At 41.3% G+C, this 18414-nt stretch overlaps 1 long non-coding RNA gene across 1 annotated transcript; it reads left to right on the top strand.

Moving 5' to 3' along the window:
- Window positions 1-296: 296 nt before the first annotated feature.
- Window positions 297-3654, top strand: LOC116565511. The gene is made up of 2 exons (XR_004275474.1): window positions 297-1288; window positions 3132-3654. It is a non-coding gene; the product is annotated as an uncharacterized LOC116565511 (long non-coding RNA).
- The last annotated feature ends 14760 nt before the right edge of the window (window positions 3655-18414 follow it).

The raw sequence follows: 18414 nt of genomic DNA, 5'->3' as shown, positions 1-18414 counted from the left end.
CCAGAGGCTGGGAAGGATAGGTTGGGGAATGGGGAGAAATCGGTGAAAGGGTACAAAGTTACAATTAGGCAGGAAGAAGTTAGATGGGAGTGAGGTGGCAGTTGTAGTCTGGATGCAGTGGCTCACACCTGTAATCCTCGAACTTCAGGTGGCTGAGGTGGGCAGATGGCATGAACCCAGGAGTTTGAGACCAGCCTGGGCAACATAGCAAAACCCCATCTCTACAAAAATTTAAAAAATGAGCCAAGCATGGTGGCACGTGCTACTCGGATGGCTGGGGTGGGAGGATCACCTGAGCCTGGGAAGGTCCAGGCTGCAGTGAGTCATGATCGCACCACAGCACTCCAGCCTGGGTGACAGACTTAAGCGTTTTTGAAACCCCATCTCAAAAAAATAAAAATAAAAAATAACAGTAGTTACGTTAGATAAATTCTAGTGTTCCATCGCACAGTAGGGTGACTATAGTTAATAATAATTTATTGTGTATTTCAAAACAGCTAGAAGAGAGGAATTTGAATGTGCCAAACACAAAAAAATGATAAATGTTTGAGATGATGGATATGCTAAATACTCTTATTTGATCACTAAACATCATATACAGGTATGGAAACATCACATGTACACCATAGAGATGTACAATTATTATGTATCAATTAAAAATAAAAGAATAAAATTATATTTCAGAAATGTACTTGGTTACAAGAGAACATCTTTCATAAAATGATTAAAATGTGAGTTACAGATCCTTTCCCATGCAGGGCACCTGTGAGAGCCTGGGTTGCTAAGAGTGATAGAGTTCCAGGTGGAGAGAGGAAGCCGGGTTACAATCAGGAAACATTTCTATGTCAGCATTTCTGGTAAATTGCTTAAAGGGATCTCAGAAGAAAAGGAACTAATTCTCCAGCACTCTTGTAATTTGTCATGATATAATTTCTCATTCTAAGTAAATATTCGCTTTCATGACTAATTTTGTATTTGCAATTTTGCATTCTTTTTCTTAAAGAGGGCTCCCATAATTGTGTAAGGCTCGTGCCACACAAAACCTGAAGGTGCCTTTGGTGAGGTGGGTCATCAGAACACCAGCTGGGCGTCTCGCAGTGTGAAATCTAGCACTGGATTCCATCCCTGACTTTTCCTAAGAATCACTGTGAATGTCCTGAATAGACTGCTGCTGCACCAGGTGCTCCTGTGTCATCACACTTCCTAACTGCACTTCTGGGTCCTCCGAAGCTGTTCCCAGTGCTTAATCATAAGAAGAGAAGCTCCAAATACCAGTTCAGAAGCTCAGGTAGAAAGAGACCTTAAAGATCATGTCCAGCTACTCTTCTGATGCTCGAGTCTTCTCTTCAAGAGGTATCTGGACCTGGGCTTGAACCCCTTGCCTCAGTCAACCCATTAGAAAGGTCTTTCCTTATTTTGAGTCAAAACCAGTCCACCACTACTGGCATTGCTCTATACTTCCAGGCTCTATAGAAAATGTCTAACCTTTCAGATGAGAATGGCAGAGGCAAGTGAAGAGAAAGAAACTTTAGTTGTTCCTCGGCTTCCCAATTAGGCACACAGTTAGGGGTTTTTAATACAGTGCTTGATTTCATCTTCTCATTAATTTTCTGATGTATTATTATTTTATTCTAGGTTCCCAGATGTAGCAAATGAAAATAGAGGATGCCCAGTTAGATCCGAATTTCAGATCAAAACAAATAATTTCTAAATAAAACATACACTCCCAAAAGTATGAAATTAATATGTCTGTGAACAAGAGATATGGAAGTATCATGTATTTTAACTGGAAATCCTGTTGTTATGCCCATTTTAGAGCTGAGGAAACTAAAGGTCAGAGCCCAGGTCTGATCTTGAGTGAAGCTGGAATCTAATTCCAGGTCCTTGATTTTAAAGCACCACCCCATGTCCCACAATATCATACACTGATTTAGGATCTGCCTCCTACCCACCCCCAAGAAAAATGTGAACTTGTCTTTAATTCATTAACTTGTCTTTAGTGAAGAGCTACCAAAACTATAAAAACAAAAGAAAACAAATGTATTCTCAACTAAGAGAAGACAATCTTCAGGAAACTAGTGCTTCATTTATTTGACATGGGGGGCAGAATTTTGGGGGAGAAACCAGCACGATCACAGCATGGAGTGAACACTGGAGGCATGAGATGTCCTTGAGAAAAAGGCTAGAACAGAGGATGGGATGTCTCTTCAATTAAAGCAGCTGCTTTCCAGGGTCTCTGTGGCGGTCGGTGGTGGGGAAGGGGAGGCTGGGACCCTAATGCCTGACTTTCCACCTGGGTGTCACCGGCACCTGATGTCCTAATCATATTTCCCTGTCACCTCCCAGTGCTGATTTACTTTCTCCTCCCATTCTACATGCTGCAGAACTAATTGCCTGCCTAATTGCCAAAACTAATTGCTGTGACATTCATTGTTCATCTGCTCCTTTCTCCGGCTTGAGCTCAGGCAGGTGGCTCCCATGAAGGCAAGGGTGGAATTATTCCTGCTTTGGGGCCAGGACGCCTCAGAGTGACGGCCCAACAATTATCTTCCTCATGGAGGCAGACCAAGAAATCACCTTCCTCACTGAGGAGGGGATGATAATTCTTAGCGGGGGTTCACCTTCCTCTGGTGTGAGATTGCGTTGCTTTCACAGGTTGTGAGTCAGTTAAACTGTACTTTTCAGGGAGTTCCTTTCTCCCATTTAAAGACTAGGATTAGATTTGTTGGTTAAGAAACTGATCCAGAGAGGTGAGACAGCTCCATGCTGGCCACATGGTTCATTCATGGTGAAGTTGAAGCTGGGGCTCAGATATCCCAATTCATAGCCCAGGGTGATTCCTACTGCACCACACCACAGCTGTTGCAATTGCACTAATTACAGTTTTATATTTCCTTATAAACTTTTATTAAACCACTATTGAGTAGTATGTCCTCATAGGTAGCGAGAATAATATTTATTGAGTTGTTATAAATATTAAACTCACTTTTTTTCATGTAATCCTTAAAAATGGGCAACATGACACAGGTGCTGTCATTCTCCTTATTTTATATCAGGGAAAATTGAGGCAAAGGGAGGTTAATTACTTGCCCAGGTCTGACGCCAGATCCCATCCTCTTACCCCCCACAAGGCCATGCGCAGAATCCTGCTGACAGCTTCTGGATTTCGATACACAAAAGAACCAGTGAAGACGGCTTGGTTGGAGCTAGAGCAACATGAAACTCATCAACCAGATTATGCAAATTATTATGCAAACTCATATTATTGAGCCAGGAATCACTACAGGCCCTTTCTTCCAACACTGCTGAGATAAAACCAAATGGATTGCAACACTAGCTTGGGGTGAATTCAGGGAGCTCGGAAAAAAAATTCCTGGGATTTTCCGTGCAGTGGAAAAGACAGTGGGCTGGAACTCAGGGACCTGAGGTTTAGTTCTGGATCTGGCACTAGGTAGCTGTGTGGCCCTGAGAGGACCTGTGAGCCTCAGTTTCTCCAACTGTGAAATGAGATGACACTCCATGCTGTAAAAGACCCCAGCCACTCTACGCAATTTGGATGGCATGTCCAAGATGGAAGCACACAACGGCAGAGGCTTGTAGTGACCTTCAGGACAGCTCTCCAGTAGCTGGAAATAAAAGTCTTATTGTTTGGTTCTTGGTCTTTCCCCCTCTCAGTGACAGGAAGAATAATAAAAGCAATGGCACTATTGTGTGAAATAAGTGTTTTCTCATCCAAAAGAAAACATGACATGTACAATAACAAACCATTTGGAAGCTGAAAAAGTCATTAATTGTATAATTCACTGAACATGATAGGAAAAGTAAATTATGATAAAGGAGAAGGACTGAAAGTTAAAAATGAAAATTTTATTTGAAAGTTTAGATTTTTTTAAAAAAGGAGAGCATTGAAAGGTGATTAATCTATAGAAAAAAAAAGAACTATTTCAAACACATTTAAAAATCCACAATGAGAAGAGTACCAGAAAAATAAAAAGAATAATTCAGTTTGATCGGGGTGGGGGGAAGCTGTCTTCATGAAAACAGAGGTTTTGAAGTACTTTTTGTCATCAGCTTCCTTTCAGTTCTTCTGGTTGATTTCACAAAGCCTGCTGTGACCTTTCAACTTCCAAATGCTTGCAGGAGGGAAGGGCAGTAAAGTGTGAGTGGAAAAAAAATTAATTTTCAAGATATGGGATTGCTAATGGGCCATGACAGGGTGTTAGTGATGGAGGCCTTGGGAGGAGAGGGCAGAAGATAGGGGTTTGAGGCCCTGACCTGCTCTGCCTGCTGTGTGACCTTGGACAAGTTCTAACCCCTCTCAGGGCTTCAGTGTCTTCCTGCTACATGAAGCAATGGGATCAAACACCCCTGTGGCCCTCTCTAGTCTGTATGTTTGCATTTCTTACTGTAGAGCATGATTTAAAAAAAGAAGAAATTGAAGTCTTTAGGTTACTAGTCAGGGTAAAATTCAGAACATCTATTTTAAAAATGATGAGTATTGGGTGTGGTGAAACTATTCATATTTGGGGTCAGAGAGTTTTTCTAATAGAATCAACTCTAGAGCATTCAGACTTGCTCTCATGCCAAAGAGGAAGTGACTGTAAGCTCTTCTTTCTCCTCTGCTGCTTTCTTTGTTCATGGGAGTATGCAAATTTCTCTGGCAACACAGAAGACTGAACACAGGAAGCCTGAACCCCATGAAGCCATAAGGCTTAGCATGGGCGTGGTGGGTGAGCAGCCTTTCATCTGTCATTCAGAACTCCATGCTGCAACACGGGGGAAAAAAACCTTCTGCTCCCCGTTTCAACCTCAAGGGCAGAGAACACAGGCCAAGTTGCTGTTCTTGTCTCACCATGTGGAGGCGAGAAGTCTGAAATTAAGGTGTCGGCAGGTTTGGCTCCTCCTGGGAGCTGTGAGGGAAGTATCTGTCCCAGGCCTCTCTCGTTGGCTTGCAGATGGCCGTTGATACGGTTTGGCTGTGTCCCCACCTAAATCTCATTTTGAATTGTAGTGCTCATAAACCCCAGGTGTCATGAAAGGGACCTGGTGGGAGGTAATTTAATCACGGGGGCAGTTACCTTCACGCTGTTCTTGTGATAGTGAGTTCTCAGGAGATGCAATAAGGGAATTTTCCCCTTTTACTCACTCCTCTTCTGGCCACCAGCCACCATAAGAAGAAGGACGTGTTTACTTCACCTTCTGCCAGGATTCGAAGTTTCCTGAGGTCTCCCCAGCCATGCTGAATTGTGAGTCAATTAAATCTCTTTCCTTTATAAATACCCAGCCTTGGGTATGCCCTTATAGCAGCGTCAGAATGGACTAATACAGCCACCTTCTCCTTATGTCTCTTTACATTGTCTTCCCTCTATGTCTGTCTCTGTGTCCAAACTTCACCTTGTTATAAGATACTAGTCTTATTGGATTAGATACTCTAATGACCTCATTTAAATTTGATTACTCAGTAAACACACTATCTCCAAATAAGGTCCCATTCTGAAACACTAGGGGTTGGGACTCCAATAATATCTTTTTGGGAGGAGACACACTTCAATCTATAACATACCTCAAGAGAAGGGAACTATCACTGTCCATTACCTGGAATCAATTCAGACAAACATCATCTTCCTACATGCAAAGGGGAAAACAGTTTGCCCTGGGCATTTTTGCTATGGCAGCAGGAAACGACAGTGGCAAGCCATTGGAGAAGGTAACCGTGTAACTCGGTTGTGGCAGCAACCAGCTTTCCTCCTGGCACGACCTCGCTAGGCTGTGCCACGTTGGGGGGCAGTGTGTTTAGTACCACTGTGAGCCGAGTGAGAGCTTCAGCTGCAGCCTGGAGTGACCTAGGGAGGAACTGGGTCTATAAAAGGGAAACACCTGCCACAGAAGGTTCACTGGAGCCTGAAAAAATAAAGGTCGAGGGCTCTGGGCTGTGCCGCCACCGCCACCACTATCTGTACCACTATTACGGGGCAGAATGCACCTATTGGCTCTTAACGCTGTGAAAGAAAACAAGAAAGCCGTGAGGGTGAGCACTGGCCTGCAGAGATAATGAGCCACTGGAGTAGTTGTGAGGCAGGAGCCAGAGGAGCTGCGAGTCAGAGGCAGTCAGGGAGTGGGACTGGGGCCATGCGAGGGGCTGGACCCAGTGGTCTTGTGCCTCGTCTCATTCCAGATATGTGGCCTAAGATCTGCATGTGTGTGCCTGTGCATGTGTGTGGTGTGTGCCTCTGTGTATGTGTATATGTGGCCACATGTATGTGTGTGCATGTATGTGAGTGTGCATACATGTACATGTGGGGATGTGTGGGTGACTGGGTAGGGGGAGCATGGGGAAAGGGAGGGAAAAGAAAGAGAGGGTTGAAACCATGACAGGACAATAAGCATTTGAAATATTTAACTACCACAAAATGTTCTGAGGCTTTGCACAGCCGTATTTTCCAAACTGCAGGTTGTAGCTCAGCAGTCAGCTGGGAAATCAATTTACCCATGGAGGGATCCTTAACCTGGGGTCCATGGACACTGCCCTCTCCCCACTAGAGGACCAAGGATAGAATTGTATTTCAATATCATTGATTTCCTTTGTAAGCCTGTGAGTTTTGCTTCATGCATTTAAAAACAGTCCAAGAAAGGATCCATAGTCTTCAGTACATGGGGGAGAAACGGCACATGCACACACACACACACAGATATACATACACATAAACACATATACACATATACACACACAAGATTAAAAATCTCTAGGTCAAAACCAGCATTTTAAAAAGCTATGAAGATAGATTATAATGAAATTTAAAAATTTGAGCTCCTCATGTAATGAGGGTAAGTATTGTTTTATGAAACTTTTAAATGTAAAGATACTTGTGTATATAAATATATACATATGTGTATATGTGTTTATATATTTACGCACACGTTTATTTCTAACTTTAGAGCATGGTACAAAAATTTGATAGCCACTGTTCAATAGCCTACTAGACATTAGGGTAAAAGATTTTTTTTTTAAATTTCAAATATTATGCGTGAGGAATATAGTGAGCCATCCGTGTTTTGGACTGGAGGGCTCTGCTGGTATGCAGACATTTGGCTTTCACTCGGCATAGCCACACTGCAGCCAGTAGCCCAGTGAATGGTGATAAGCTGGCCCTGACCATGCCTGTATGGCTACATCCCTCTCTGCCTGGTGGAGGCCTGGTTAATTTGAAGTGTTGCAGAGACATGCGTTGATTCCTGTGGCTACAAGTGTCGGTATCTTGTTTCCTGGGAGGGGTGTCTTCCTGTGTACTGCTGGTGTATTCTGGACCAGAAGTTTGTTCTTCTATATAAACAAGGCTACCTGAAAAAACAGAGAGAGGGGTCTCCCACCGAAGGGGGCAGCAAAAGGAGTAAAGCAAAAGCGAAGAAAAAAGAAATAGGGGGCAGAGAGGGGAGATGTAGCAAGCGTTCAGGGAAAGGGGATCAGATAGGAGAGAGAAGCAAAGAGAAAATCACAAGTGTATAAAGCGAGCGGCGGGACCCGCTGAGCCGTAGGTGTAGTGAGAAGCTGTTGCACCATCCTGTTAGCTCCCTGCAGGATTCACAGCATCAAGGATGGTGAAACTGAAAGAAAGAAAAGGCAGCTCAGCAAGAAACATCAACAAAGACAAATCCTGGGACGAATCCAAACTGCTATGAGAATCGAACCCAGCCACAGATAGGACCACCCGTGTTAGTGACCTGTTGCTTAGTTTATTTTAAATACAACTTATATTTACTTGATTAATTTAGAAAATGTGAGATTTACTAAAGCAGGAAGTTTGCCTTCCTCAGTTCCTAGATCAGTACCAGTTATATGGTGAAGGCTTAATAAATATTTATAAAGGAATGCTAATTAATCAGCTGGTAATTGATAAGCAAAATTGCTTGAAATTATAAAACAATAGTGATAACTGAAAGTAATACAGTGATTAATAATTTAGAAATCCATTTCATGGTTATCTCATTTACTGCTCACACAGTCCCATCAGGCATCGCCATGATCATCCTCACCTTAAGAATAAGACACTAGCTCGGCCAGGCACAGTGGCTCACGCCTGGAATCCCAGCACTTTGGGAGGCCGAGGCGGGTGGATCACAAGGTCAGGAGTTCGAGACCAGCCTGACCAACATGGTGAAACCTTGTGTCTACTAAAAATACAAAAATTAGCTAGGCGTGGTGGCACACACCTGTAATCCCAGCTACTCAGGAGGCTGAGGCAGGAGAATTGCCTGAACCCAGGAGGCGGAGATTGCAGTGAGCCAAGATCGTGCCACTGCACTCCAGCCTGGGCGACAGAGTGAGACTTCGTCTCAGGAGAAAAAAAAAAAAAAAAAGAATAAGACACTAGCTCAAAGGCACTCTATGATTATTGCCTGGGATTTTCATCCATCTTCTCTGATGCAAAACCCAGCATAGCACTTTGCCTCTTTGGGCACGTGGTATACTTTAATATACCATAAATGCTTTGTATATTTAAGTAAGCATATCCATAGTAGGTATGGGTATCAGTTTGGATTCTCCATGAAGCAGACACCCTGATGGAATTAGGAGTGTATGAAGAAGAGGGGGTCACACCTGGAAAAGATAAAGGGAGACCGACAAGGTAGGGACAATGTATTAGTCCATCTTCACACTGCTATTAAAAAAAATACCCAAGCCTGAGTAATTTATAAAGGGAAGTGGTTTCATTGATTCACATTTCCACATTGGTGAGGAAGCCTCAGGAAACTTAGATTCATGGTATCAGGCAAAGGGAAACCAAGGACCTTCTTCACATGGTGGCTGGAGAGAGACGGGCCAGTGAGTAAGGTCGTGCCACACTTTTAAAATGATCAGATCTCATGAGAAATTCCTCACTACCATAAGAACAGCTTGGGGAAGCTTCCCCATTATCCAATCACTTCCCACTAGCCTCCTACCTTAACACCTGGGGATTATAACTCAAGATGAGATTTGGGTAGGACACAAATCTCAGCCATATCAAACAGGGATGCTGATGAAAGGAGAGGCAGAGGGAAGCAGGATGGAGCTCGAAGCCCATGATGTAGATGTGATGAAGTCTTAGCCAATACCATGAAAGTCCCATAGCAAAGACTGCCTGCAAAAGAGCCCCACGCTGGATAGAAATGGCCTGGCCTGGCCATGAACCTCGACCAGGCTCAGGCAGTGTCTGGGTCTGCCTAGGATGTGCATGGCCTTGGCTTGAAAGTTAAGGTGGATTCTGCAGGAGATGTATCTAGATGCTGTCAGCCGACTGCACGTCTTGCAGCTGAACAAGTTCTTCCTTGAAGGGAGAAGCAAGTGGTATACCCCATGACTGTATGTGTATATTTTTAAAGACATGACATTTTTAATACAATTCCCGCTTCAATACTCTAGCTGGCTATTGTTTTATTTACCATACTCACTTTCTAGTTAGTGAACTCTAGCCAACATAAAGACTAAATGTCCCAGTTTGAAAATACAAAATTCCTACCTTCAGGGTTAAGAGAAGAGAAGGGATTATGCTAGATTGAGCATTTAAAAATTTGATACACTGGATCAGGTCAACTGTTACAAAAATACAGGTGCTGCCACTCCATTTTTCATATCCCTGGTGGACTTGGCCGATTGATCACAGCACTCTTCCTTATGAGTTGTGTTATCTGCCTCAAAATTATTTTCAACATTGTGATCCAGACAGCCATTCCCAATCTATCACCATTGGCGCCTAAGATGAAACCAATTTATCATCCCATCACGAGGTAATAGAGGAAAACAGGTGTGTGTGTGCACAAATGCTTGTGTGGGTACTGATAAGAGTGTGAGATTGAGGGAAATATAACGAAAGTAAACACTTGAAATTATTTCTCAATTAGAAGGCTATGTTTTAATTTTTTAGTTAACACATCTGTTTGAACCCAGAATACCTTTTTCTCAGAGGCAATATTACAAATAAGGATTATTTACAAAAGTCAGCATCTAAATCCCTGCCTATCTATACATAAGTATTCCTGAATTTGCTTCTGGATCCTAACAATAAACTCAGTGCTCGCTGATCTTAACAAATAGGGGTTTATTCTTTCTCCCATAAAAAGAGATCTGTAGGTAGGCAACTATCAGCATAGGTTCAGGATTTTGGCAACAGATTTTTGTGATTCTGTTGCTACTTTCCTCATAGTTACAGAATGGCTGTTGTTCCAGGCATTGTCTTCAATATTATTTGGAGGTAGGGTACCCCTATTCATCAGGAAATTTAAAACTCTCTATGTAGTCTTCCCCCAAAAGAATTCCATGTACATTTCATGGACCAGACAGGATCACATGACTGTCCCGAGCTTCAAGAAAGACGGGGAAAGCACAAATTTTATTTTCCAGCCTCCATGCTCAGAGACATCAAAGGAGAATTGGTTAGACATAGCTTTTGGGTAGCTTGCCAACAGTGAATGGCACTTAGACCTAAAAGAGAGCAGTACTGCTTTTCTAGCAGTGAAAATGATACTTAATGTTTTCGAGCATGAGCAGAAATATCCTGCGTTTACTCCTCTTACTCACTCATTCCCACTTTCTAATAAAAAAGAATTTGATAAATATAACGAGCATCTCTGTATATTTGTTGGGTGAGTGTAGATTCTACATGTTTGTGCTTTAGCAAAATAAATTCCTGCTTTGGGTTTTAACAGACTTTTGTCTTAAGAGCTAGTCATTGGGTAGATTTAAGCTGAAATGCTGTTGATACATTACTATTCACTGTAGGATTAACCAACAACCCACCACAAATTAAATGAGAATTTAAAAAGTAAATTAACAATGTGTTATAATTAAAGGTAAGAATAGCAGAAATTGAAATCTCCAGCCCACTCATGGTAACAACACTCAAAATGTATTGCATATTTACTAAAAATTATAGAAGTTCCAAACTATCTCCATGTCTCTAAGTGGGTCACATGCCAGAATTAACAGTTCTTGGTGCTATGCAATCTTCTTAGTAAAGTACAGAAATAAGTCCTTGGCAAACTGTAATAATGTGTTAATTTTAGATCAATATGCCATAATTTAGTAATCCTTAGTAAATACTTAGTAAGTTACTAGAAAGTAGCTTTTCATCATATGCAAAAAATAAAATTGAAGACATTGCATGTCATTGGCTTCCAAGAATTGGAGAAAGGAAATTTTAGAGTAAGTTTTTGGTCTATCTATAGGATGGTATGTTGGATCATATTGTAAACAATTGTGATGTACAGACGAGAGCACTAGTTTGAAATCAGCAGCTGGATTTGAATTTTCATTCCACCTCTGACGACTTAGGACAAGTCTCTTAAGCCCTGCATAGCCCAGTTTCCTCATTATGAGACTGGAAACTGCTAACACAAAAACTTGTTCTACTTACAATATGGTTGTAAGTGAATCCATTTGTTGGAAATTCCAAAGTGACTAAGCTTGCAGTCACAAATGCACTTCCAGGAATAGGAGTATGAATCAGTTTCTCAAAAATTTCTCAAAAATTTAATAAAAGCTGATGTTCTTATTTATACATGTTCAATGTCGTGTCTGCCTAGGTAATAAAATAATGCTTCGTACATAGAAGGCACTAAAAATGTACCTTTTGAATGAGTGAAGGATATTTTCCCCCAAATTATTGTCATTTGTCTCTGCTGGAAGTTTGTGGGGGCAGATAACTGTTCTCTTTGGGGATCTCCCACGTGTTCTGATGAGGACCTTAAGAGCCACAGCCTGCATTCTCATCACCTCCGCCCTCATGGGATGTGAACCAGACGGGAAGAGGCATTCCTTTTGCCTTGAGGCAACAGTTTTAGGAGCAGAGGCTCTTCTGCCAGCCCTTAACCTTCTCCCATGCTAGCCCTCCCCGGAATGAACAGGAGGCTCCTCTGCCCATCTGGCGTCGAGGTGCCCACTCAAGAAAAGTCATCCTTTGTCTTCCTCTTCCATTTTCTTGCTGATGTTGTCCACTGGTACAAGAACAGCATTTTTATATATTTACAGTTTGCTCTTTGCCCTTTATAATAATTTCTACTATTGAATGATTCATCCTATATTGGTGTGAAGAGTTCCTATTTTTCTCATCACTTCTAGTTTTTAGACGTCTCTTCTGTTTCCATGGTAATTGTATATATCAACAAGGACTTTGAACACTTTCCATTTTCTTGGATTTATTGAACCTGATGTGGTTCATAATGCTTGGGAAAACTTCTCAAAAAAAAAAAAAAACACTCTCACAAACACAGCAAAATGCATTGATTGTGAACAAACAGTTTTTGAGTTCAAAAGGCAGCAGTATACATTCCATATCATCTGCTGGCACCATGTAGTATGTTCTCGCAGAAGAGCTCGGGTTTTTATCTGTGAATATCCATAGGTTGACAGTTGGTAAGCTGCAGAACATCTGTAACTAACCTACATTTTTCTGCAGGTTTGTTGTTGAGATAAAAGTGAAAGTGCTGTATGTCCTATAGCCTATAAAATGTTATCCTTTCTGTGATGCACGCCCCATTTCCACAGGGCCATGTGGCAACACGAGGAACAGATCTTTATCCCACAGGAAAAGTGGAAACTCAGAGTTGAATTTCCTCTTCACTCTAAACATCACCATGCATGCATGTACACACACACACACACACACACACACACACGCACACACACACACACGCAAACTTGTAATAGCAGGAGCCAGGAATCCAGGCTCAGAGTTAGAGCTCTCGCAGCAGGAAGGAGAGTAGAGACAAAATTCCTAGTTACTGATCATTTGCTAACTCTGTTTTCACAAAAAAACACCTTCTGGCATTTGCTTAATAGAAGGCACCTTTCTAGTCAGTCACCTGACAAGTGTTCTCAATTGGATTTTAAAAGGTCAGAGGTTGAGATTACGGTTAGGGAGTTTTATTACATCTCAAAGTGCCTGTATAAGTTACACAGTGGGGATTTTCCATTGGAAACTTCTCCGGATAATAAACAGGAGACCCGTGTATTGGCATTTTTGTAATGCTATAAGCATGAGGAAGTGTAGGTGCTGGCATGTATTCATGTAAACAAAAACTGAATGACGAATTTTTACCTTGAGTTTTAGAATCACACTCTTAAAAATAATTTACAAATAAGGAGAGATCATAGAGATAACCTGTAGGAAAACAGAAGATGAATTTTTTCCAACTAAACTTGTCTTGCTACATAACTATCTTGGGCATATCAGATTTTATAAAGATACTTTTCCTCTTACACTTCACACTTCACTTTCACTATTTAGAAGCCAAGTGGAGGCATTTCCCCCGACGAGTGGGAGTTGTAAGGACTAGCTCAAGAGTAGAATAGGCTTAGGCAAAACTGTAATGTGGGTGAAATCATTCATGTAGCTTGAATCCTCTTTTAGTGCCTTGAGCCTAAGCCCTATCTTAATCCCCAGAACCCCAAAGTCCTGCAGATAAAAAGTTCCCCATAGAAGTGGCCTCCTGATCTTTAAACAGAGCCCTGGGCTTAATCTTCCTTTTGCTGCCATCTAAAATGTAACAATTCTAATATTCATTTCTTCAGGGCCTCAGCTTGTGGACAAGCTAATGTGTGCTAACATACTCAGGGTTTTTATGATCTAAAAGCATTCTTCTTCTGGGTAAGTAGTAAGTGGTTTGCATTTCAACAAGGGTAAATAAATGCCTTGGTTCAAAAGAATGACAGGATAGGATTGTTAAAAATATCACTTCCTCCAGGGAGCTTCTGCCTCCCGCTATCCTCATGGATTACAAGTTCCTAGGAAGGCTCCCAAGTAAAGCGTGCTTCTCCTGCCATGCTACTTGGCACCTGTTACTGACAGCACTTGTTTAATAAGCTCTGTGGGTACAGCCCCATGTATATTAACTCCCGCCACCCAGCTCCTGGATGGAACTCATAGAGGACATTAATAAATACCATCGATTGAAGAATAGACAATGCTAAGGATTTCAGAAACTATAGGAAGATAACAGAGTGAGAGAGAGAAGAGCAGTATTTGAAGGTCAGATGGCTTTCACTGATGCTTCCTACTTGGTTATTTTATAACTGACAAACCTCTGAAAATACCGCTTTAATAGTTTTAAGTGCTTTAGAATTACACTCAGCATTGGATGTAAATAGTTAAGGAGGATAGCCTTGATCTACTGCTATAGGTACACTTAATATACAGAAATTACACAGAGAGTGTCATGGTATTCTTGTTTTACCCAATGAGGAAATCCACCGTTCAAATGGAAACTAATGTGGAAATGACTCCTTCCATCAAAAGGAGAAGGGAATGAAAACAAAAATAAGATCTCCTCATCTCCACAGTGATGACACAGAATGTTCAGACAAGAAAGAGAAGGCTTTGGGAAGACAAAACTAAGAAAGTATTTCAATGGTATTGCAAGTAAATAATGGCTAGAGTTTTGGTTCAATGTACTAGCAACACGGTGACAAGAGCTCTTCTCAAAGTAAAGTGAACTTGGAGCAAGTGAATGCGGAAACAACGAACACAAGGGTAGGCTGAGAAAAATGCACCCTCTCAGAGCATGCAGTGAAGGCTCAGCTGAATTAAAGGAACATTTACCCTAGACTATAGATGACTCTGTTAACCTTTCTCATGGGAGTCTTCTTTAGTTGTTAATGAGGGGGAATTGTAGGCTTATATTACAGCTGCATTGTAATGTAAGAGTTTAGCAATGCACTGTGGCTAAGACAGCTGTATCATCAACTGGATGTGGTTCTCAGTGATATCTCACTCAAAAGTCATTTTCAATTCTGCTTTTCTTTCATTTTTCTTTTCCCCTTCTCATTTTCTCTCTCTTTTTCTATCATACTTCAAGTTAAAGAATCTCTTTATATGCTGATATAGACAAATATATATGGACCAGGTAGTACACAAAGTGGCCAAACCCAGCAGACCCTATACACACACACACACACACACACACTCATTTAATCCCCTCAACACCTCTACTCTATAAAAACTTTATGCCCCCCTCCTTTTAGGATTAGTAAAGAAATTCAGGTAGGCTCAGTCATTTGACCAATGACAAACAACTGGAGTGTGGAGCATGAATTTGAAGCATCAGAGGCTGTACCCTTTTCCCTGACTATCTTGGGAGATAATAGGTACAAAGTACATAAAAATCACTATTGTAATTATTGTCTACTAAGATAACGATGCAGTGTCTTCATTCATAATGGATTGCAGTTCCCTGCTCAGGAAGAGGACACTTTTAAAAACTACCAGATACAAATAAGAGCTTGGAAGCTATCCATGCACAAGCTTTAAAACCCAGCAACTTCATGATTTCCTTCTTCTGTTGGCCTGGCAAGTGGACACAATGGTCACATTCCTGGCATGGAGGAATCATTTATGGTAGTTGTTCTGCCATGGGGGCCTAAGGCTCCAGGACTTTTGCAGATTCCTCCAGAATACTACACGCCTTATACACTCCCACAGGGAACCTGCCCAGGTGAGTGGCATGCTTCATGGTACCATTTCAGATTCTTTCACCCCTACTTCTCCAACCCTGGCAACATGACCTAGGGCAGGATTAGAATGTTGTTATATGCTAATTTGCTCCTATGCCAAATCACAGTGCTTATATTTGCAGCTCTGAGAATTGATTGGAACAATAAGTAGATTTAGAATTCACATGTGTGAGCACCACGAAGAACTTTGAACTTCATTAAATGGGGGAAAACACAAGATATTACATTTAGAAATTGTTTAGAAGCAGCAAATGGAGACAAGCAACATTTTTGCTTTAAAAAAAACTCACAACATCACAACCCCTTCATTATGTGCAGCACACAATTTAACAGGTGTGTGATTTATTCATTTATTCACAAACTCGTGGGCCAACCATTCCATCACAGCACTATTGTCTGTGGAGCAAAACGCATTTACAACAAACTGTATCTGCTCCTCAGAGAGACTGAATGAGCCCCTCTAAAAATCCTTTGCTTCTGATTGAAAAAGAGGGTTTAATAATCATCACAATGATGAACATCCATAAACTTAACCTCAGTAAAGTTCTTTCCATCTTTGGATTTCTGGGTCATCTCTAACCAGTGCTTGATATTAAAGGAGGGGAAATAAAACTTGTGTATTATTTTTAATGGAGAAATGGCATAAAATTGTTTCACCACGTGCATCTAGAATTATGGCCTTCTTGGGGAAAGTACTAGAGACCCTCTCTTCCCTGCTCACTCATCTCTTTTCTTGGGAAAAAGATGGTTCTTCTGATTGGTGAGACTGGGGAAAACTTGATACCTACTCTGCCATATTTCTTTACCTGGCAAAGTTAAGTGTTGATGAGTCATTTCTCTTTTTCTCTATGCCTCTCAGACCCAACTAGTGAAGGGTGTCCAGGTTCTTGACACTTAGAACAAAGAATTGGACAAAACGCACAAATAAAGCAAGAAAAGAATGAAGCAACCAAAGCAGGGATTTATTGAAAATGAAAACACACTCCACAGGGTGGGAGTGGGCCAAGCAAGCAGCTCAAGGGTCCAGTTACAGAGTTTTCTGGTGTTTAAATACCCTCTAGAAGTGTCCATTGGTTAGTTGGCTACACCTTATGTTAATAAAGTAATGGCCTGTGATCAGTCTGATTGGTTGAAAGAGACCAATCAGAATGCAAGCATCTGATTGGTTGTGGAAAGTGACCAGTTAGAGGTTGAAGTGAAGTTACAAAATAATACTCTTATGCAAATGAAAATTTGGTGCATGACCAACCTGATTCGTTGTGAGAGGGGACCAATCAGAGGTACTTTCAATTTTTCACCTGTCATGCAGGAGAACAGCCCCGGAAGGGGTGCTGCAAAGGAGTAGCCTCTGGTCCTTTTGTTACTTGGGCACTTAGGCATGGAAAGTTGGGGTTTTCCTTTTGATTTAGTTCTAGAAAGTCAGCATGGATTAACCTTAGATTCCCTGCCTCCAGACCCTATTCTCCTGCCTCACAAGTGCCCCTAGAAAATGTACATGCCTGTCTTGTGTCCCTGTGTGGTCAGCTTGTTACAGGTAGGTCCTGCTAGGTCTCATTCTTGCCTCTCCACTTCAAGATGGCTAGTAAGTCCTGATCCAGTGAGTCCCCATTGCAGACATACAGCAGAAGGGAAGTAGGTCCAGCTGCATTTCCTGCAGTTTAATAAAGAACCCTGTGCTCTCTGGCCCATTACTTATAGCTGATATTGTGCTTGGAACATGCAGTGATATCCAATCCAGCTTTACCACTGCTAAAGCTGATACCACGCTTTGATCCTCTGCTTGCTCATTTTGCCAAGTTCTTAACTGCATGGAATTGGAAGGTGAGGGCTGGATGAGTGATTTTTTTTCAAGCTGCTCCCAAACTCCAATAGAAACCAAGGGCAGAGTAGCAGAAGGGAGACTGAAACTGGGGGGGAAGGGCAGGAGGGAATGTCTTTGAAGTGTGCGTTTGCTTAAGGTGCCTATGGAAAGATAGCTACTTTTCAGTTTCTGCCTGCCTTTAATAATACATCACAATGTCCTAATTAAAAACATTTAAAAAGCTACACTGGAAAGTGGCCCCTGAGGCTAGAATGCTGTCGGCACAGTGAAAAAGATGCAGTCAATAAGTAAACAGACAACAACGTCGGCCCGAAGACCTTTCAGAACATGTATACTCGGGAAAACAATTAGAAGTCACTTTAGTCTATTTAAATATTTTCCAAGATCTTTGTCAAATTTCGGGTAGTAATATTTCTTCCTTTGAACAAGCGTTGTCTGTTTGCCTTTGACTGAGAATGGCCTAGGCTAGAGACCATTTGGTATTCAACCTGTGACTATTTTAGTATGGGGCTGGACCCAAAAAATTCATTCGCAATGAAATGATTTTCACTTACTGAGATGAATTTACTTTTTGCTTCCTTCAGCAGTTCATCAATCTAATGGGAGAAAGAGTAGCTATCATAATAATGAGAATAGACTTCTAGGAGCATGAGCCAATATCAATACTTTATTAAATGCAAATTCTATTACTATATATTTGGTCTCAATCCAAATTTGTTTTAAATTTTCTTGCCATTGCATACTCCTCTCTCTCTGAACACACACCAGACACACACACACACACGTTCTATTGAGCTTCACTTTATTGCACTTTTCAAATAATGCGTTTTTTACAAACTGAAGGTTTGTGACAACCTTGCACCAGGTGAGTCTACTGGCATCATTTTTCCAAGAGCATATGCTCACTTCCTGCCTCTGTGACGAATTTTTAGCAATAAAATATTTTTAATGTTTTATACATGTAATGCTATTAAAATATTTTAATTGCTTTTTTAGACGTAATGCTATGGTACACTTAGACTACAATACAGTGTAAGTATAATTTTTACGTGCCATGGGAAACTGAAAAAAAACATGACTTACTTTATTGTAATATTTGCTTTATTAC

Source organism: Sapajus apella, unplaced genomic scaffold, assembly GCF_009761245.1.
Source record: "Sapajus apella isolate SASKATOON/1434 unplaced genomic scaffold, GSC_monkey_1.0 scaffold40, whole genome shotgun sequence".
NCBI lineage: Eukaryota > Metazoa > Chordata > Mammalia > Primates > Cebidae > Sapajus > Sapajus apella.
This window is presented reverse-complemented; position numbering and strand designations above follow the sequence as displayed.